Source organism: Ambystoma mexicanum, chromosome 11 (assembly GCF_040938575.1).
Source record: "Ambystoma mexicanum isolate Mex_15411 chromosome 11, UKY_AmexF1_1, whole genome shotgun sequence".
NCBI classification, from domain to species: domain Eukaryota; kingdom Metazoa; phylum Chordata; class Amphibia; order Caudata; family Ambystomatidae; genus Ambystoma; species Ambystoma mexicanum.
In genome coordinates, this window is record NC_090934.1 from 1,355,530,672 (window position 1) to 1,355,553,478 (window position 22,807).

Here is a 22,807-nt window from a genome sequence, read left to right on the forward strand (position 1 = left end):
GGCTTTCCAAAAACAGAGACCAGGGACCAAAGTAGTACATTACCTAGATGATTTTGTGGTAATGGGCCCAGCAAACTCAGAAGAATGCAACGGATCCCTGGCGAAATTAGAAGGAATGGCCACATACTGGGGCATACCTCTAGCAAAAGAAAAAACGACCAAACCAGCCACCAACATAATTTTCCTGGGCATTGAAATTGACTCTGCACAAGGACTATGCGGGATCCCGAAAACAAAAATTGCAGAACTCTTGGAGAAGATACAAGCCCTGATAACAAAAGACAAGGGCACAGTTAAAGAAATTTAATCATTAGCAGGCAGTCTCAACTTCGCTGCTAGAATAATCCCTCAAGGGAGGGTATTTTCCAGATGTCTGGAACTAAAAATCAAATCATTCACCAAACCCCACCTACACATCCGACTAGGTGCAGAGGTGAAACAAGATCTGGAAATTTGGGGGAATTTCCTCAAAAATTTCAACGGGACCTCACTTTGGCGAACCCCTTTGAATACATGGACAAAAAGGGTACTTTTCACCGATGCAGCCGGGAGCAAGGGGTTTGGAGCCATACTAGACTCAGAGTGGGTGGCCGGACACTGGCCCAACTCATGGCAATGGGCAGGGTGGACTAAAAACATCACCCTCCTAGAAATATTTCCCATCTGGCTTACATTACACATCTGGGGCAGGCAGCTTGCTAACACGGAACTCTTGGTCTGGTGCAACAACATGGCAGTAGTAGGCTCCATAAGCAGAAGGTCTACCAAATGCCCTTTAGTGCTAAAAGTCCTACGAGCCATCACAGCAGTCACATTACAAGAAAGCATTGTGGTCAAAGCAAAGCACATCGCCGGGACAGATAATAACATTGCAGATGCCTTATCTCGCCTTCAGTGGCCGAGATTCCGGGAGCTAGCGCCGCATGCCTGGGAACAGATGACGCCAATACTGGCGGAATGCTGGGAAATAATGGGAAAACAAAAATAATGGCATCAAGGCCAGCGCCAGAGAGCCCAGGCCGGGATGTCCAACAAGAACCAGGCACCTCAAAGACGGGTGCCAACACCTCCCTAGGCTTCCTCACAGAGATGGCAGGGAAAGCACTGGCAAGCACCACTGCAGCGCAGTACAGTAAGTGCCTACAAACTGTTTTTAAAGCCACAGGCATAAAACATGTAGATTTAATAACGATTAAAGACATAGAAATATTTTTTAAATGGGCGCATGAATAAGGCTTTAAGACAGATTGGGCTAAAAGAAACCTAGTTGCAGTCTCATATTTCTCAAAAATACGGGGTGATTCAGACCCCACCCAAAGAGCCCTCATTTCTTATGCAATTAAAGGTTGGGGCAGAATAGAAGGCCCCGAGGTAGACACCCGCCGCCTCTTAATTTCAACAAACTGGTACAAACTGCAAACCAGCTGGAAGCCATATGCTGGCACCCATACGAGATCTTATTGTTTAGATCGGCTTTCTTCCTGGCATACTTCGGGGCGTTCCGTGTGGGAGAACTCATTGCTTCCAGCACCAAGGCCACCAACGGGCTGGGCGTCATGGAAGTCAGGGTCAGACAGGAGAGTGTCAGCATAGAAATCCAACAATCAAAAACAGGGTCAAAAAGAACCATCAACATTTGTTGCATCGATGAGGCAGTAAACTGCCCGGTATGTATTACCAACCTCTACTATGCACAAAGACCCATGGTTGGGGGGAGGTTTTTGATCCATAAGGACGCCTCGGCACTAAGCCGCTACCAATTCAAAGGGGTGCTGATGAAAGCAATCAACAATGCGGGGTGGGACCCCAGGGGTTTTGGCACCCATTCCTTCAGAATAGGTGCTGCCACCTGAGCATGGCAAGGAGGTTTAGCTCCAAAACAACTAAAAAACATAGGGGGCTGGAAATCAGATTGTTACAAAAGATACATCAGACCGCAACTAATATAGCCAGCCACCCTCACCCTTTTTTTCTCCCCCCCTTCATACAGAAACACCAGGCGAAGGGAGGACCACTCTTCAATCAGCATGGATAGTCGGCCACTCTTTTATCTTCAGGACGAGCCGATGGGCAGAGGAGACCAAAGAAAGGCCACCCTTCAGGAACACCATTTCCTCATGGTGGGGCTACAGAGGCCTACGATGGGCAGACATCCACGAAACCCTAGCAGAACTGGTCGCATACAGAGACCCGCCAGAATTTCTGGTCATACACTTAGGGGGCAAAGACCTAGTATCATTTGGGAGGAGAAAGTTACTTGAGGACATGCGCTCCTCCCTTGCAGGCATCTCACATAATTGGAAAGGAATGGCCATCCTACCCAGAAAGAAATGCCAAGGGGCCAACTGCTACAAATCTGTAGACATTTCTAGACGAAAAATCAACAGGGGGCTAGAAAAAATGTGTACAGCAAGAGGACTGGGCTTCATAAAGCACCCAGCCATTACACTGGGTGACACTTACCTTTTTCACAAAGACGGCACCCACCTATCAATCAAGGGAATGGAACATTTCTTTCGAGACATTACAGCAACTCTAGCCTCCAGGGGTTGCCATTAGGAGATACTCTTGGGGGAACGCGGTCAGCCGTCAACCTGCCCACGCCAGAGCGGGTAACCCCAAGACCCGGTGCCCAAAAGTATGTTACTATCATGATATGTGATTATTGTTATCTGCATATCCTTATCTGTACAATAAAACCTACGGCCTTTTATTGCCAACACTTGACAAACCATGTGTGAGACAAATTATTCTGGGTGAGGGTATGGGATCGGCAATGTTTAAGTATGCATGCATATGGGTTCAGATCAGCAGTTACTTTAGTGATCAAAGGAGCTTCGTTGCTCCTGGGAACACACAAATAAATACTTCGTCTGTGTCTGCCATCATGAAGGGGCTCTCTGTGGCATGGGCGCTCAAAGACGTGTAGGCTTTCGAGATCAGACTCGGGCGTTTGGGGGTCTGTGTAAGACATGGGTCCTTGCTACATGGAAATGCTTTCATGTTTTGTTTCAGACACGGTTGGCGTTTCTGTATGCACATTGCACGGGGAGAGCTGACATGGGACCTGGCGGGCATTCTCCTTAGCATGCAGGTCAAAGCTTTGTTTGCGTGTTGGGGGGAATTGTATTTATTTAGAAATGCTGCACTTGGTGAAGAAACGTCGGGGAGTTGGCCAATCGAGAGTTTAGATTTGGTGGTTTCGGGTTTCGTTTCGTGATGCAGGACGTGTTGTTAGAATTAAAGGGGCACACCTTTAATCACGGAAAGTGACTTTGTGTAGAAAGCAGCATTCATGTTTGACAAAAAGATGAAGCAGCCGGCCGAGCTGACGGAGGTGAGAACCCAAGGCCATCCATGTATCTGAACAATTTATGGTAGGTCTGTCGAAGCGACTCAGCCTCTGCTCGGAGTTTGGGAAGGAGGAATCTGCGGTCAGCCAATTAGATCGGGCTGTTTTCAGCGTGTTCCTGAGCGAGGCCAATGGGCGTGCTTGTTACATGTTCCATCCAGGATGCCCTGGCTGCTGAACGGCCGCCCCCTTCCATGCCGGCGCAGTAGCCCTGCCCCGTCCCTGGCAGCGCAGGGCCGTCCCTCTGCCACTCGGGCTCAGAAGTTCGGGCAGCGCCGGGGCAGGCATGTGAACCCCTCTCGCGGCACGGAGGGAGGCGGCAGACTGGCTGCAGGTAGGAGCGTGCTGTCCCCAGCGGGCACCTGTGCTGGCGTGATGTGTGTCCCGAGGCTGGGCTCGCTTTTGAGCGCAGACCCCTTAGAGCGTCCTGCAGAATTAACTGAGGCGGGAGGCTGCCCTGTGTGTGTCGTGTGCATAGTACAGGTGCAGTGCTCGCCCCGTCTTCTGGGGAGGGACTTGACCAATGCTCTGCTTGACTTGGAAAAGTGGCCAAACTGCTACTACCGGCCGCTTCCTTCCAGGAAAGTACAGCCCATTGCGCCCCCCTTCCAAAGTTATAATGCTGGCCATTTGCCTTACAATGCTCGACCTCTGTGAACTCTGGCACGCCTGGATATGGGAAACCGATCTCTTTTTATGCCCTAAGAATTAGAGGGCCTCCAAATAAGGGTAGCGTGAGAGCTATGGGACTAAGCACAGCTCGAGCTGTCGGTATAGCAGCTACGCTGAGAGGTACTCGAACGGGCCCATTAGATGTACAACAGCAATGCTGAGAGGTGCTGCAACTGACCCTTTAACAGTATGGCAGCAATGTTGAGAGGTGTGGAACTGTTCATAAGATGTATAGCAACAATGCTGGGAGCTGCTCTAAATGTCTCACTGGATGCATAGTAGCAATGTTGAGAGGTGTGGAACTGTTTCATTGGATGCATAGCAGCAATGTTGAGAGGTGGGGAACTGTTTCATTAGATGTAGAGCAGCAATGTTGAGAGGTGGGGAACTGTTTCATTAGATGTATAGCAGCAATGTTGAGAGGTGAGGAACTGTTTCATTAGATGTATAGCAGCAATGTTGAGAGGTGTGGAACTGTTTCATTAGATGTATAGCAGCAATGTTGAGAGGTGCTGCAACTGATCCATTATCTGTATGGCAGCAATGTTGAGAGGTGTTGAACTATTTCATAGGATGTATAGCAACAATGCTGGGAGCTGCTGTAACTGTCTCATTGGATGGATAGCAGCAATGTTGAGAGGTGTGGAACTGTTTAATTAGATGTATAACAGCAATGTTGGGAGGTGCTGCAACTGAGTATAGCAGCAATGTTGAGCGGGGCTGTCCCACTGGATGTATAGCAGCAATGTTGAAAGGTGCTTTAACTGTCTGGTTAGATCTATAGCAGCCGTACTGAGAGCTTCTGTAACTGTCATTGGCTGTATTGCAGTAATGTGGAGACCTTCTGGAACTGTCATTGGCTGTATTGCAGTAATGTGGAGAGCTTCCGGAACTGTCTCATTGGCTGCATAGTAAGCAGCCAGGCTGGGAGCTGCTGGGACTTTATTAGATGTAAAGCAGCGGTGTTGAGAGCTGATGGAATGTTCCCACCACTAACTGTATGCAGGAATGTTGAGTCACTAGATGTATAGCAGCCATGTTGAGATGTGTTCGTGCTGTCCTGTTAGACGTAGAACAATCCCATTCAAGAAGTGCTGGTACTATCACGCAAGTTGTATATCAGAAACTTTGGGTTTTGTTGTCTCGTTAGCTGTGGAGCAGTAGGTTTGAGAAGTGCAGGTACTATCCAAATAGATGTAGAACAGCCCACAAAGAAGTTCTGGTACTGTCCTTCTAAAGGTATAGCAGCCCTGCTGAAAACTGGTGCTGTCTCATTTCTACAATGTCTTGGCGGAGCAGGGCTCTTCTCGGCTCGTGCGGAAGTGCCGGTGCTCTCCAATGAGAAGCCGCGCAGGCAATTGATCGAGCGCTGCAGGGGTCAACCTCTTGCATATCGGCGCTTCTGTTGCATGCTGGTACCGCTCTGTTTAAAGTATAGCGCCTCCTCTGAATGGCGCTTAAAGTACCACTGGGTGTAAACCCGGCCTGCTGAGAAACGCCGGGAATTCTCACCAAGCAAAGAACAGCTGCTGGGGAGGGGTGGTCATAACACAAAGTACTCATGGTTTTTAATCCAGTTTGAACATTAGATTATTTTCAAAGCTAAATAAAAGCACATATGGAGGGGAGGGGTATGTGCGTCCTCCCAGTTAATACCATTCGTGCTTCATTGAAAGTAAAATACAACTTTTGAGAGTTGTCGCAGCTACCGCCACAGGACCGGAACTGGCGGCACGCCGTGCCCGTGAGGTCATGTTACATGTATAGCAGCCTCGATAAGACTCGTCTTGCGTATCCGACAGAAGGTACTGCAGACACGCTGTGCCCGTGAGGTCATGTTACATGTATAGCAGCTTTGATAAGACGCGCCTTGCGTGTCCCACAGAAGGTACTGCAGCCACTCCGTGCTCGTGAACAGCGATCGAAGTGAGCGGGAACGGTCGGGAGCGGTGTTCCACTACTTTTTATTTTTTCCTGTTTGCCAATTCCTCTAGTTTTTACGACCATATGCACCAGTCTATACAGAGGATATGTCCATGTGCAAGTGTAGGAGCCTTGGTTACTTAGACTATTACAATGGCCGGCCGCAACACCTTGTCGCAGTTTGCACAAGGCTTTCACCTACCCTCTCCCCTGCTCAGCCCACAGTTCCACTACTTTTTTCGACGCACTTCTACCACTGCACGTGGGGTCGCGTTAATTGAATGGCGTGCTCTGTGTAGACATGGTTTGTGTTCACCTCTCATGGGAAGTCGGTGGGACTACACGATTTGCAACATATGGGGGGGGGGGGGGCAGTGGCTGGCCACGCAGCTGCTGGAGTGTCATTAGTTTACAAGAGAGCCCCAGCCAGGCACGCTGCAGGCAGTTTGATTTGGGGAGGTGGGTGTCCTTCCGCCATCGAAGCTCATTTTCGGTCCAAATGGACGCTTCTTTCTCAATAGATAGAGCTGTTACTCCCCCGGCCAGCGGGGGCGCCTTCTCCCTTCAGGTGGCAGAGGGAGTGCTGGCTGTACATGGGGGTGGGGGCCTTTTTCCCATGGGCCTGGGGCCCCAATGTAACACCGGCTTTTCAAGTGACCCTGGCAGGGCTTGTTGTATGTGCACTCCGATCGTTTTACTGCATGTACCTTGTAGAGCGCCTGCCTTGTGGCACTGTCGGGCTCCGAGCGCACTGCAGGTATTTTCAAAGTCCCCTTTCCCCTCAATTCTGCAGTATATGGGGACACCCCCAGCACTTTTCGGCAAACCTGGGGACCTTTCAAGGGGACTGTTCATGCACTTTACACTGGGCTGTAAGTCAAGTAGGATAGTGCCTGCACGTCCCAACAGTTTCGCTGTACTGTTCATGGGGCTGCAATACGTTTAACGTTACAGTACCGGCACTTCTTCCTGCAGTGCTATAGTGCCGGCACTTCTTCATAGGCAGCCCTTATTTCGATATAACAGTGCTAGCACTTCTCTGACCTCGTTTGTAATGGCAGAGAAATATTTCTCAGCGGTCAATCGGCGCTTTTAATTGGACAGTGCGGGCACTTTCCACAAATCTCACCACATTCCTTTTTACCGCTTAGTATGCCTTTCTCTGGACGTCCTTTTATTTGCCACCCCTTCTTCCTTCCCTTTTCTCGCAGACGGTGGTCTGGGGATCCTGGCCGAGGCACTTTCGGAGCAGCCGTGGGCGCCCGAGACCACCCCAGTGGCGATCTGCTGCAGTGGGACACGGGCTTCCTTTCTACGCTGGAGCGCGAGCCCATCAGCAGCACTCCAGGGCTGCGCTCGCTACAACGAGGCGTCGTCCTCTCGTCAGCCGCCATCCCTTCAATGAGGCGGTGTCGCTCTTCTCAGCCCGGCTGCATTACGCTTCTAGGGCCAGTACCAGACCTTTTACACAGGAGCACACTCCCTTCCTTGGGTCGGTACCATCACGTCTGGTGCTGCAGTTCTGTTCACGAGGCCCTCCTTATCCTGCTGCAGTACCCTTATAGGGCCAGTACCAGGCCTTCTACACAGGGTCTTGAGTCAGTACCAGCCCCCCCCCCCCCCTCCGTCACCTCCCCCCGGGCTGCAATCCTGTTCATGGGACCCTCCTTAGCCTGGCTGCAATACCTTTTATTAAGACAGTACCAGGTCTTCTACACAGGAGCACACTCCCTTCCTTGGGTCAGTACCAGCACTCCTCCCCAGGGCTGCAATCCTGTTCATGAGGCCCTCCTTAACCTGGCTGCAATACCTTTATAGGGTCATGGGGCCCTCCTTAGCCGGCCTGCAATGCCCTTCTAGGGCCGGTACCAGGTCTTCTACACAGGCGCACACTCCCTCCCTTGGGTCGGTACCAGCACGTCTAATTGGTGCTGCAGTTCTGTTCACGAGGCCCTCCTTATCCTGGCTGCAGTACTCTTATAGGGCCAGTACCAGGCCTTCTAAACAGGGTCTTGAGTCAGTACCAGCACCCCCCCCCCCCCCCCTGTTCACGAGGCCCTTCTTAGCCTGGCTGCAATACCTTTATTGGGTCAGTACCAGGTCTTCTGCACGGGCGTACCCTCCTTTCACCAGGACAGCACTGGCACTCCTCACCAGGGCTGCAATTTTAATGAGGCGGTGCCAGCCCTCCTCAGCCTGGCTGCAATACCCTGATGGGGTCAGTCAGTACCAGGTCTTCTACACAGGAGCACACTCCCTTCCTTGGGTCAGTACCAATACTCCTCCCCAGGGCTGCAATCCTTTTCATGAGGTCCTCCTTAGCCTGGAAGCAATACATATATTGGGTCAGTACCAGGTCTTCTGCACGGGCGTACCCTCCTTTCACCAGGACAGCACTGGCACTCCTCAGGGTGCTAGCCCTCCTCGGCCTGGCTGCAATACCCTGACGGGGTCAGTCAGTACCAGGTCTCCGTACTGGGTCAGTACCAGGTCTTCTGCACGGGCGTACCCTCCTTTCACCAGGACAGCACTGGCACTCCTCAGGGTGCTAGCCCTCCTCGGCCTGGCTGCAATTGTTTGGCGGGGTCAGTCATTACTAGGCCTTGTACACAGGAGCGCCCTCCTTTCCTTGGGGCAGTAGCGGCACATCTCTCGTGCCTGTTTGACCCTGGCCAGTGGCTGGCCGTTTGCGCGAGCAGCCCCGGGGACTTGGATAGTTTCGTGTGTACATAAGCAGGCAGGCAGCCTGGCTTTGTTTGTGCAGGGGTGGGCTTTGGACCCGGGGGAGGCTGCCCTTTATCCTGCTGACTTGGTCTGTGTTTACTCAGCGCAGCATGCGTTCTCTCGATGGGAAAGGAGGGCGGCGGGCCTTGCCCTTTCCTCGGGGTTTGGGGAGGGGTGCCAGGGCTTCTTCAGGGTGTTGACCTGGTCTGACTCTTTCTCAGAGGTGGGATAGGACATTCTTGCCCTCAGGGTGGGCGTTTGACCGCTCCATGCGAGAGCTATACCTTGTTCTGCGGGGGGTGGGGGGGGTGGGTTGCATCTGCATTGCCTCCTGGACTAGACATCTGGGGGACCCCAATTCTCCTCCTGTGGACCTCATTTTGGCGCTTGCCTCGCATTCAGCGCCACTGAAGCTCGCTGTACGTGGGGGAGGGGGCGCGCCTGACTGTACCCGCTCTGAGCTTGGTCCTGCAACTCCTGGATGCCGGGAAGGGGGGCGGGCTACACTGGTCATTGACCTGCTCCTTGTGAGGGGGCGGGGGTCCTGCCACCATATGCGCTGTGTCCCCACCACCAGGGGGTGATTGGGGCTGCCCATTGCACCCGTCCCCTTACAGGGGGTGGTCTGCCGCGCGGAACTGACTGGCACACTCGAGGCGTTTCCAGGCACGGCCGAGGGAGGAGGGAGCCAGTTTCGCACAGACATTCCCTGGCCACGCCCCGCTTTCCTGCACTCAGGAAAACTCGGCATTCCTGGCTTTTGTTTTCCTCCTCCCGGTACTGGTCTGGGAGCACGGGCTGCTTGCTCACTGGTTTCGAGAGACGCCCCTGTAGCCTTTCAAAACACCCGCCCATGTGACACAAGCACCCACTCGCTCAGGTCTGGTTCTAAAGCTGGCAAGATAGCTCTGCCAGTTAATGCACCTGACCTACGGGATTTGCTTCCAAACGAAACCCTCCCTGCACCCCTTCTAGTACAAGTTGTACCACCTGGAGGGGTCTCCTGTTAAACGTATTAAACGTATAAACTTTGGTGGGCCTAGCACAAATATATAATGTCGTATTCATGTTTGTACCAAGTACAATATGACCCAGACTTGACTTAGAATAGGGCATTTGTTTTATCAAATCATAAACGTTAATATACGTCATTTCAGAGTTCTATGTGTGTGTAAAGCTCTCTGCCTGTGGCTACCAATGCGCCTATGGGGCATACTGCACAGAACCCCTCGGCTACTTATACGCCTTTTAGGAAGATTGTGCAGTGCTTTACTGCGTCACAGCTGCTTCTGTGGTTTAATAAAAGTACATACGCTTTAACCTACATTATCCTTTATTTTATAAGCAAACCTGAAGCAATTCCTCTTCGATTTCCCAAACGATCATCTTCCTTAGGTTCGGCCTTATTCCTTCATACGTCCCCTAACGGTCAGCCACGTTCCCCTCTCCTCATGCTCCCGCCCCGATGTCTACTGAAAAGAGTCGCCATACAACGCCCAAAGCGATTGGCTTGGCCACTGCCTGTTTACAGCGTGATTTCTTCATCTTGGCGCAGTTTCATGTGTTTGAGAGGCGCGCAGGGTTCCACTCACTGACTGGGGAAGGTTGGCATCAGGGGCCTGGCCGGGTAATTTATAATTGCTTTGACCGGTCCTGTGCTCAGGGATCCACCTTCCCGTCACGCGGTAAACCCACTGGTCCCAGTGGCAGTCAGCAGAGACCAATTAACCGTTTGTTTTTCCATAATGGCTGCTCGGTGATACTCGGCAGCTCATGAAGTCCACCCAGAGAGGGAAACGTTGCTGTTGGCCCGCGTGATCCCCGTGTTTGAAAACGTGGGCAGTGTACACATCTGCCAACACAAGCACCCACTAATTACCTTCTATTCAAGGAGCACTCGGAACTCGCTGGTTTCTGTAAGCGCCTCCTCTCTAAGATAACCGGCGACTCCATGCCAGTGCCACACCGCTTTCCCAACACCAGCATTTGCTTTTATTGTTCTAGACGTGTAAGTTTAACTGAGACTACAACTCCCAGAATGCATTATTTTCTTAAATAAAATCGAGGTTTGGGAAAATTGTCTCTTGGTGACGGAAAGTCCTCTGGTCCTAGTACTTCACAGTGTGCCAGAGAATAATGTTCATGTAAAGTGCACGTTATATTTTTGCAAACCTACCTCCCACCATGTCCAGGATCTTGTTGGCATTTCCAATGCACTTCAGCATAGGGCTGCTCCAAATTAGGATTTGTTGACAAGTAGCATCTGGGTATCGGGCATCACCAGTTGGGTAGGAGCTACCTGTGTGGCACCGGGAGCTCGTACCTGGTGCGAAACCAGAGGAAAACAAACTTTTTTTCTATTCTAGATCGTCCAGTATACTTTAAATGACCCATAGGTGGGCCCTTCCTTCTTTTCTATCCACATTGCCAAGCCTATACAGTTAATATCACATAGCTATGCTTGTATAGCACTACTTCCCTGGGGAGTCAAAGGTAGCTCCTGGTAGCTGTTGGTTTCACGCCAAGCAGGCACCCCTTTGCTATAACCAGCTGCTAAGTAGCCCCCAGCTCCTGGCAAGGTCGAACCCTGACGCAACACTACAACAAGACTTTTGCAGGATTAAATGCCCCGTTGTACAGTTACGATTGTGGTTTTTAAGGTTCCGTCGTCTTGTTTTTGTGGAGGTGTGCTTCAAGGGACCTGTTGTGCATTGTGTATCCGCAAACCTAAGGTACAAAGTGTTGATGAGTGGCGGTGTGCTTTGGCAGCACAGCTCAGCCAGTTCAGGGCCAACTTAAACAAGATGAGGTTGTTGGTTCGCCCTTCTTGGCTGTTCGATGGTTTTCCCATGCTCCATTTTCAATGATCTCCAATATTTCTAGCTGCTTCCATTTTTTTTTTTAAATAATTGAGTTGCTTCAGTAGTTCCATATGCCTAATGCATGCAGCTGCTGCCAGGCTGTGTGTAACGGCACTCTGTATATTGGAATGGACGGTTACTGACACGTTTAACAGTGGTGTGGTGTTTTCAGTGTAAGACTACCTGCACTTCCCATGAGGAAACGGGTGCATTGGGACAGAGAGCACCTTCCATGCTACTACAATGCGAGGGCGCGCCAGCAGCCATTGTTAAGATGGATTTCTGAACTCTGACCTGGTGGGAAGAGGTTCAGAAGGCCAGCCTAGCTTCTTGGAACAGATTAACCTCTGGACAAGCCAGATCAATCAAGGTAGCTATGGCAGGCGGTCAAGACTAAGTCTCAGGAGGGGTGAGGGTGACTGAAAGACCTCAATGAGCACACAGACCATGGACACTTACAAATTACTCCTAGACAGGTGTATATATCAAAAATATAAACACATTTATTACAAGGCCTTTGTAACTCAACACACAGTCAAAGAATCACAGCAATACTATCAAACCAACACAATCAATACAAGATATATAAAAGACCATTGGGGTCTAAAGGGTTAAATGCATGAAATATTTCACAACCTAGGGGGGAGGAACGTCTTTAGTCCCTTTCAACATCAAACACACACCTAACTAAGAGGCAGTCCAAATCCTAAGAAGAGAGGAGCCTTATGCTCAATAGTGCATGCTCACACAGTTGTTCCAATGGGAAAAACGGGGTCTCTTCAGTGGTCTCAAGCAGCTCAGGAAGGTGGGTGAGGCAGTGAAGAATGGATTCCCACTATTCGAGGAGGGCCTCCAATTGAAGGCAGAGGTGATTCCAAGGTTCAGGAATAGGTCGCTAGCTCGCACAAGCAGCGCAAAGGAGAGCGACCCCCAGGGGCCACTCATGCGTTAAAACAGATGGAGGTGCTAGGGGACACCAGTTAGGGGTTACTCACCAGCCCCAGGCGCACTCCGGGCCAAACTTTACCAGTTGGGTTCACTACGGCTGCAGGTTCAAATGCGACAAAAAGGACGTCTCTGCGGCTTTCAGTTCTGGCGATATTGATGATTCCCAAACGGGACAGTGGAGATTTCTTGGCCCCTGATGGATGGATCAGGCCAGTTTCACTGCAGCAGTCTTCAGGGGCAAGAGGGTCACAAATGTAGCGCACCTGCAAAGATTGTTGCCGCGGCTGGGCAACACGGTAACCACGTTTACTCTGGTCCTGGCGCACTTGTCTCACTTCAGACCTGGGAATGCCAAGTGTTTGAAATTCGGTGTGAGGGTGCCAGGGACAGGGAGCTAGCAGTATACCAAGTTTCGAGGGCCTCCTCAAAACAACGGCAGAGACAGAGCAAAGTTCCCACGTAAGATGGTCAGCCCACTGGTTGGCCCAGGGACACTTCCGAGAAGGCTTACTTGCAGGTTTTGTTGAAGGTGCAGAGAATAGTTGGTCCCGCTATTCTAATGGGTCAAAGTGTCTTCGCAGACCTTCTAGGACGACCAGATGCAGAGGGGTCCCACGGGACGACAGCGGGCTCAGGGTGCCAAACCTTCCAGCGGTTCCTCGACTCGGCTTCTTAGTTTCAGGATACATGGATCCTATCCTTTGTTCAGTGAGAACTCAGGAGATTGACATGGCATGGGTGTTTTTGGCCTCCTCTTATCCAAAGTTCCCTTCGCGCCATAACGGAGAGTACCCAGTGGGAGATCTGCTCACAAACACACACTCCATACATGGACCAATCACAGACCACAGTGGTCCCAAGCATTCATAGCACTCCAGACTATCTGGCACCCAGGATGTGTATTGGGGACAGACAACCAGCCCACATCCTGTAGGCGCACACACAAGGAATGCAGAAGCCCGCAAAAGCTTGGCGTTTCGCAGGGAACTGCATGACCAAATAAGGACTGACCCGGGTCGGCTCAACCTGGGGAAAGGCAAAGGGGCAAGATGGCCAAAGGACAGGACAAAGAACCTTGTGGCATGGCCATTTTGGAGCCAGGCCACCTAGTCATGCCAAACACGGTAAGCATGGTTAAAATGGCAGGAAAGGGTTAACATTACATGAAAAGATAAGCTGCCACCAGCCCCGTCCATGACACATCTGCACATCTCACCAAAAGTCCTACGAGAGTATCTAGGGTCTTTGTAAATGACTGAGACCCAAGTGCACTGTACTGGAAGGTACATTGTGTACTTGTTACATGTTGCAGACAAGTTGCAACATTGGGAAAGGACTAAGGGAAACAAAGTCTCCCAGTACTGACTGTGTGTGTGAAATCCCAGAGGAGTGCAGCAGAAGTGTGTGTGTGTGTGTCTCCCCTTATAGAGACCGAGGGAAGGTTCATTATCGAGGGTCAATGACTAGCCCACAAGTTATGGCCTTGGGGAAGGGTCATTCTCCCAAGCAATAATTACCCCTCAGGAGGTCTACAAGGCTATTAGCACATAATGGTAATAGCAGTATAAGTGTTAGAGTTGTGGTTGTTAAGTGGACCACATTGTTTCATAGTGAGTAAAATAAATATTCAGTGTTAGTTAATGAAACCAGTTTTTCTACAGAAGATCACATTTTAAGTGAGATCTTCTTTGAACGAGAGAGGTTTTAACATGAGTTTGCCTTCGGTGTAATGTAAAAGTAAACAGTTTCTCTAAGAAAGTGAAAGCATTTTTCCACATTTTACCATGGAAATGGTAAAATGGATGTTGCATTTGGAAAAAATGCCCCCCCCCTCGAAAGGGAGTGTCTTGTAAATGAAACAAATCTTGCCTGTAAATTGAATTATTGGTTTCCAGTCTGCATTTGAGATTAGAACATTCAGCACGCAGTCAATACCAGTAGTTATTGACTGCACTATGGACATTCTGATTGGATGAGAGGAGGTTAATAATGACTATCGCTAGAACACATGTGGAGGTAGGCTGGCTCCTTGAATGCGGTCCACCTCTTTTCCACACTACCCTATGCTATCTGACCATCCCCTACCTCCTCAGTGCGGCCTGGCCTTAGGAAAGATTAGGCTGCCGGGGCGCTGAATGCTTAATGCGGGCTACCGATCGCCCACTAAGCTTTCACTGCCCCCCCATCTCACTCAGCTGACTGGCTAATGAGCGAACACGCCCCTATTGAAGTATTCAGCAGCTCACCCTCCAGTGCCATTTAACCCTAGCCGACAGAGCATCAGTGCTAGTCTCTGGTAACTTCTCTAGGCCTTCAGACATCAGGGCTGATGTGATGGCATGCCCTGGCGTGTGTGGGACTGTAGCTTGACATAGTGACTATCCCTGCACATGCTTACTTCCCCAAGCAAAAGATGGCTGATACCTGGCCTAAAACTGCCGGCGTGCGACTGATGTGCTTCCTCTTCGCATGTATGTTCTCACCCTTTATTTATGGACATATGCCTTGGTCAATATTTGTGTTTTTCGTGGTGTGGCAGTGAGTATAGCAAGCACCCAGTGTTTCTGTGATTGAGCAGAACATAAATACATCAGTGATTGTCGTCCTAATCAGTCTGCTAGACCATATGCCTGTTTTGAAATAGCCCTTGGATGTCGCGTAGATCCTTATTGACCAAGTGGAGCATAGAGATACAGGGCACAAGGTTGACACTGTAGCCAGGTGGACCATATGATGTCTTCACATATATTCTTGTGAACTGATGTTAATTTCTCTTTGCTTCTGCTTTTTCCCCTCCTCTCCCCTGCTGACTTCCTGGCTGATACTGAACTTGCACTGGTTACCTGGCCGCCCTCTGATCTCAGGCCAAGGTCCCCTCCCCCGCCAGTCACACTCCTGCACTGCCTTCCTGCCAACCCCCGCACTTGGGGACTGTTTTCTGTATCCCTACAGTCGCACTACCAGATGTCTGCAATTACCCTTGCCACCTGCTGGCCGTACTTTACTCTTGTTATTTATTTTTATCATATGTACTGCACTGTTCCCCCCCCCCCCACACTTCCCTCCTTCTCCTTCTCATGCACTTGCACGATCTCAATGTCACCTGGCCTAGTAGGATCGTTGTCTGTCTTTCCTCTGGTCCCTCTCCCTTGCCTCGTCGCGCCTTGAAACACTTGTGTATAGGCGCGTTATAAATGCCCAATAGCCGCTCATTGAAAGTGCTTTTAGAAGTGTGCCCAATAGCCGCTCATTGAAAGTTGAATTTAGAAGTCTGCCCAATAACCTCCCTGTGAATTTAGAAGTGTGCCCAAAAGCCCCTCTGTGAAAGTTGTATTTTGAAGTGTGTCCATTAGCTTCCTGTGAAAATTGAATCTAGAAGTACATTTAGAAGTTGAATTTAGAAGTGTGCCCAATAGCTTCAAGGGGAAAGTTGAATTTAGAAGTGCATTTAGAAGCCGAATTTAGGAGTGTACCCAATAGCATCTGTGTGAAAGCTGAATACAGAAGTGTGCCTAATAGACTCTCTGTGAAAGCTGCATTTAGAAGTGTCCCCAATAGCTTCTGAGAGAAAGTTAAATGTAGAAGGGTGCCCAATAGCCTCTCTGTAGAAGTTGAATTTAGAAGTGGGCCCAATATCCCTAATACCGTGCTTGGTTGAACCGACTAATCTCCCCGATAACCTCTCTGTACAAAGTTAATTTTAGATTCATGCCTAATAACCCCCCTGTATAAAGTCAAATTGAGAGAAGTGTACCTAATAGTCTAATATCCCGTCTATACAAAATTGAATCTAGAAATTGACCTAATATCATCTCTATACAAAATTGAATCTAGAGGTAGACCTAATACCACCTCTGTGTGCAGTTGAATTTAGCATACCTAATAGTACCTAATAGCCTGATACCATCGCTGTGTACGGTTGAATCTAGAAGTGTACCTAATCCTACCCAATAGCCTAATATCATCTCTGTGTACAGTCGAATCTAGAATTACACCTAATAGTCTAATATCAGCTCTGTGCAAACTGAACTTGGAAGTGTGCCTAAAAGCGTGCCACCACTGAATTTAGAACTACAATTAGAAAGCCCTCCTAAATTCCACCGAAGAGCCCGTACCAAGCATGAGTACACCCACTCCACCTGAGCTTGTCGGAAACTACCACCGTGGACCGCCCGTACTCCCTTCCTTCCCACCCCCCTTCCCAAATCATCCCACCCTCCTTTGCATTCCTTGCCATTCCCCTCTCCAAACACCAAGCCAGAGGAGCACGATGGTGAGCCAACCACCCTAAGACCACTCCTCCCCCGAACCCCACCACAGACCAGTCAACGTTAACCATGCCCGCTCCCCTCACTATCATACCAGGCACACCCCGCCCTGCAATCGCACACCCCTCGCCTTGCCTACAAACCCCCGCCACCTTCACCCCCCCGACTGCACCTTTTCCCCCTCCCTAAAAACTGCACGCCTAGCCCTAGCAAGAACCGAAGCCACATCCCTCTCCCCCTCCGATTTTCCCCCCGAGAGAGTGAGAGACACACTCCAATCGCAACAAAGAGACTAAAGAGGAAACGTACCTGGTCCCCCCTCAATCTCTCAGCACTCTTCGCCTCCCCTTTCTCGACCCACCACCTCATTCGCCCAATCACCTCCTTCCCCCCTGGCCTCACCCTTCCTGAAACCCCTCTCCCTCGATTTCTCACAAACCGCAACTGAAAATCCTAACTGCCCACACCCCACCCTCAAATCCCCCAAACCAAACCCGATCATCCTAACGCACGCAGCCATCCAATCCTGCCCAAAACCCGCCATTTTTCCTGCTCGCCCACTTTCCCCATCGATCATCACCCATCCTTCCCCGCTCCCTCTCCAGCTTCCACCCTCTTCGCCTCCACCCCCTTCTGCTCCAGCTCCGAGACCAACCTCGCCTGCCGATGTGAACTGCATCCTATTTAATGCCCGATCGGTAGCAAAAAACAGACACTGCATCTTTGTCCTCCTCGCCTCTGACAAACCAGACCTGGTTTTCATCACCGAACCTTGGTTCTTTGACGACTTTGCCCCAATCGCTAATGAAGCCTTCCCCCTGACTACTCCATCATCCCACTGAACCGTCCCTCAAGAGGAGGGGGAGTAGCATTCATATTCAAGTCTCTCTTCCACGCCTCAATCATCGACAACCAACCTTCCATTCCTTCCTGCAAATCTCTCCTCGTTAAACTATCCCTCTCCCCGTTGCTCTCACACAGCTTCCTAATAATCTACAGACCCTCTGGCTAGGATAGACAATTCGCAAACGACCTCTGCGATGCTATGGCCACCCTTCAACTAAACCATCCAAACCTAACCCTTCTTGGAGACTTCAACATATGGCTTGACATCCCCACCAACCCTATGACACACTCTCTGGTTGACGGTTTAGACGCAATTAACCGCCAACCTCACATAAATGGCCCAACTCGCTATAAAGGACACACTCTTGATGCCATCTTTAGCTCCACACCCTGATTCATTTTAACCCCCCCACCCCTAGCATCTGGTCCGATCACTTTATTCTCTCGTTCGCCATTCGCTCGCCCGACCCTCTTCCGATACTTGAATCTGAACCTCTGAATCTACGCAAATGCTGGAAAAAACTAAAAATCGTCCCGGACCTAGCTGACGTACTCCTCCAGTCTCCACCACCTACCTGCCAACTCAATAAACAATTTACCCCTGAAGCCTTTGACTCATGGCTGAACGCATCTCTGATGCGGCTCACACGACTTACAAACCATCAACCCGCCGTGGCCTCTTCCCCAGATGGTTCACTCCTGAGTTGAAGACTACTAAACGACTATATAAATATCTAGAACGCAAATGGCAGAAAGACAAAACCCAGGAGACCAGGGCCACCTTGGCTTGACACCTTTCAGTACAAGGCTGAAATCCGGAAAGCAAAAAAAGCCCACTACAACTCCCGAATCCTAAACTGCAAAAACCCAAGCAAAAAACTCCACAAAATCATCTCCAAATTCGCCAACCCAGCTTGCACCACGACCGTCCCGACCTCCTCACAATCACTGTGCGACTCACTCTCCCTCCACTTTTACACCACAGCTCTCGAAAGAACAAATACTCTAACCACCAAACTGGCTCTCTTACACCCACCAGGCAATTCTCCCCCCATGCCGACTAGCCCACCAGCCGCGAACACTACGCAACCAACGTTCGAATCCTTTGTTATGTTATGTTATTTTGCATTTGTATAGCGCCTTATATACCATTGGTATGGTCTGAAGGCTCTGGTAGGTTGCACGCCCTTGGGAACCGAAGTTCGGGTCAGTAGAGAGAGTAGAGAGAGTTCAAAGGTGCGAGTGCGCACCGGTATGTGTGCAGCTGGTGCGGAATTTGTGTGGTAGCTGCTTCCTAGCGGTAGGTGTGGTGGTTGGGAGATCAGGGATATGTGTTCGCTCTGGCAGGATTTATCCAGACCGAGTGTGGCTGCGTTAGGCCTGAGGAGAACGCCTGGCTGGGGGGGGTGTGAAACCAGCAGTGATTACTTAGAGTGATGGGGAGTGAGCGGTAGATGTTGATATGAGAACAGTTATACCGAATGGTATCATAGTATCTCTGTGTTCTAGTTGAGTGGTGGTGTGAAGAAGAAAGTAAGCGTGGGGTGTCGTAAAATATATGTCCTTTCAAATGTTCACTGTATTCCAGAGCATATTATGTATTCCATGCAATTTTATGCAATCAGGTGAATTGGGTACACTACTAAATGCAATTGGGCACAACTTCTAAGTGCAGCTTCCTCAGAGAGGCAATTGGGTCCAACTTCTAAATGCGTTTGGGTATACTTCTCAATGTGCTTGGGTACACTTCTAAATGCAATTGGACACACTTCTAAATGCAATTGGCCATACTTCTAAATGCAACTTTCTCAGAGGGGCTATTGGGCACAACTTCTAGATGCGATTGGGTACACTTCTAAATGCAATTGGGCAGATTCTAAATGCACCTTTCTCAGAGAGACTATTGGGCACGCTTCTAAATGCAACTTTCTCAGAGGGGCTATTGGGCACAACTTCTAGATGCGATTGGGTACACTTCTAAATGCAATTGGGCAGATTCTAAATGCACCTTTCTCAGAGAGACTATTGGGCACGCTTCTAAATGCAACTTTCTCAGAGGGACTATTGTTCACAACTTCTAAATGCAGTTGGGCACAACTTCTAAGTGCAACTTTCCTCAGAGAGGCAATTGGGCACAATTTCTAAATGCGGTTGGGTACACTTCTAGATGCAATTGGGCAGATTCTAAATGCAACTTTCTCAGAGAGATTATTGGGCACACTTCTAAATGCAACTTTCTCAGAGAGGCTATTGGTCACAACTTCTAAATGCAATTCGGCATACTTCTAAATACAACTTTCTCAGAGAGGCTATTGGTCACAACTTCTAAATGCAACTGGGTACACTTCTAGATGCAATTGGGCGCGCTTGTACCAATATCACCAGAGCAATTTCTCAAACTTCTATCTGCCTGCAAACCACCTGGCTCGCCGCAAGACCCTTATCCAGCCACAACCCTCAAAGAAATTTTCGCTTCCACCTGCACAGGAGAACACGCAAGATCCATCATAAATGCCTCCCTCTCCTCTGGTATCTTTCCCGACGCATTCAAAACGGTTCATGTCAAACCTCTAATTAAAAAACCTTCCCTTGACCCTCTCGAGCCCAAACACTACCGCCCCATCTCAAATACCAGGTTCCTTGCGAAACACATTGACCGAACAGCCTACTCCCAACTAAATGCCTTTGTCGAAGCCAACAATCTCCTAGACCCTGCCCAATCAGGTTTCAGAGCCCGTCGCGGAACTGAAACCACCCTAACCTCAATCTGGGATGACCTTAAAATGACAGCAGATTCCACGGGATGCGCCACTCTAATCCTTCTTGACCCATCTACCGCCTCTGACACAATCAATCACTCAATACTACCAAACCGTCTCCACTCCCTAGGAATTCGTGGAACCGCTCTTAAATGGATAGCTTCATTCCTCAAAGATGGGTACCAAATAACGATACTCTACACCTATACCTCCCAAGCCCGACCAGTCGACATGCGAGTTCCACAAGGAGCATGCCTATCCGCCCTCCTGTTCAATCTCTACTTGATCACCCTCCCACCAATAATTCGTTCACACAACATCCTGTGCTACAACTACGCCGACGACACTCCACTAATTCAAAAAATCCTGAACGCAAAACCCAACTCCCGACCTGACCTGGCCTCCTGTCTCCATGACATAGAACTCTGGATGACCCAAAGCCACCTCTTGTTAAATCCCTCCAAAACAGAAATCCTGGTATGTGGCAACTCTGAACTTCTTCCGCACCCACTACCCTGGCCATCCGCTATGGGCCACTCTCCGACCCCCTCTAATTCAGTGAAAAATCTTGGATGCACCCTAGACTCTGACCTAACACTCTCACGCCAAGTCAACAACGTCTCCAAGTCCTGCCACTACCACCTTACAACCGTTAGGCACATCTTCCCATACCTCTCCTTTCCCAACAGACTCTCTGCGGTCCAATCAATCATTATATCAAGACTGGACTACGCAAACCCCCTATACCTTGGAGTCCACGCGTACCAACTGAATAAACTCCATAGGGCACAAAACGTGGCAGCCAAATTGCTACTCTCGCTCGGCCCAAGAGATCACATCTCCCCAGCCCTTAAGACGCTGCACTGGCTCCCAGTAGCCCGAAGGGTGACTTTCAAAACCTTATGCATCTCCCATCGAGCACTGCATAAAACCGGACCTCAATATCTTCAAGACAAGCTAAAACCCTATCACCCCCCACGCACCCTAAGATCAAGCTCAGCCGGCCTCCTAGTCATACCGAAAACAAACTCAGCCAGGTTAGGCGGATGAGGGGCAGGGAGCGGATGAGGGGTGGGGAGCACGGGAAGCAGGTGAGTGTGGGGACCGGGTGAGTGTGGGGACCGGGTGGGTGAATGCGTAGGGTGGGTGAATGCGTAGAGCAGACGAAGGTGTAATGCACACGAGGAGATAAAGCGGACAAACTCCTAGAGCGGATGAGTTACACAGACCAGGTGAGTGCGTACAACGGATAAGCATGTAAAATGGATGAGTCCCGAATGCATACTGAATGCGGGGAGCGGACAGATGAGCGGATGAGCTGAGCAGAAGAATGTGTAGAGTGGAGGACTGCATAGAACAGACTAATGGGTAGGGCCGGCAAATATGTAGAACATACGAATGCTTACGAGCGAATGAGTGCATATGAAAAAAGGGGAACGTAGAGGGGACGAGTGCGTAGAGTGAATGGGTGCGGACCATATAACCCATCGCTTACCACCACGCTTACTCTCTCCTTTACACCACCACTCAGCTAGAACACAGAGATACTATGACACCATTCGGAATAAGTGTTCTCATACCAACATCCGCCGCACACTCCACATCATTCTAAGTAAACACTGCTGGTTACACCCCCCCCAGCTAGGTGTTCTCCTCAGGCCTAACGCAGCCACATCCGGTCTGGATAAATCCTGCCAGAACGAACACATACTCCTGATCTCTCAACCACCACACCTACCGCTAAGAAGCAGCTATTACACGAATACCGCACCAGCTGCACACATACCCGGTGCTCACACGCACCTTAACTCTCTCTACTTGCTCTACTGACATGTACTTCGGCTCCCAACGGCGTTCAATCTACCAGCGCCTTCAGACCATACCAATGGTATATAAGGCGCTATATAAATGCAAAATAACATAACATAACATAACATAACATAACATATATATTGTGTGTGTCCGTTGACCTGTGTGCTCACTCTATCCTCTTTCTGGCTTGAATATCTCTGTCCAATTGGCTGTGACTGCCAGGATGGATTTCTTTCACTTGAGGCTTACATATTTCCACGTCTGCCCTAAATCGGTATTGGCGTGTCCGTTGTTTCGTGCCAATTAATATCGACCAACGGGGTCTGCGAACTTTGGCTCTCCATACATTTTGGACTACAAATCACATTAGCCCTAGCCAACAGCAAGGGATCATGGGAGCTGTAGGAAAATTCAGAGTTCCTGACTACAAAGCTCCAAACATTCCAGACTATGTTGCCAGAGTTTGTGATGAATTTGAATAGCTCTTGTTTTGAATGACCAGCGGCCCACCGTGCCCCAGTCAAGCTGCCTGGATCAAATTCTAGACCCTCTGCATCATCCACAAGGCTTTCTGGGGCCTGGGACCCTGCTACAGCTAATTCCCTCTCCCTAAAAGCCCCCCTGCTAGAGAGCCCTCCGGTC

The 22,807-nt window shown here is 49.9% G+C and overlaps 1 protein-coding gene across 2 annotated transcripts in view; it reads left to right on the plus strand.

The window, feature by feature from the left end:
- Positions 1 to 3,542: 3,542 nt before the first annotated feature.
- The window catches only part of CGNL1 (cingulin like 1), a 432,222-nt gene continuing 412,957 nt past the window's right edge, over positions 3,543 to 22,807 (plus strand). Inside the window, exon 1 of one of the 2 annotated variants that reach the window (XM_069624908.1) lies at positions 3,543 to 3,686. The gene's annotated coding sequence lies outside the window, so the exon portion shown is untranslated. The remainder of the gene's footprint in view (positions 3,687 to 22,807) is intronic. The other variant, XM_069624907.1, reaches the window with a different exon arrangement.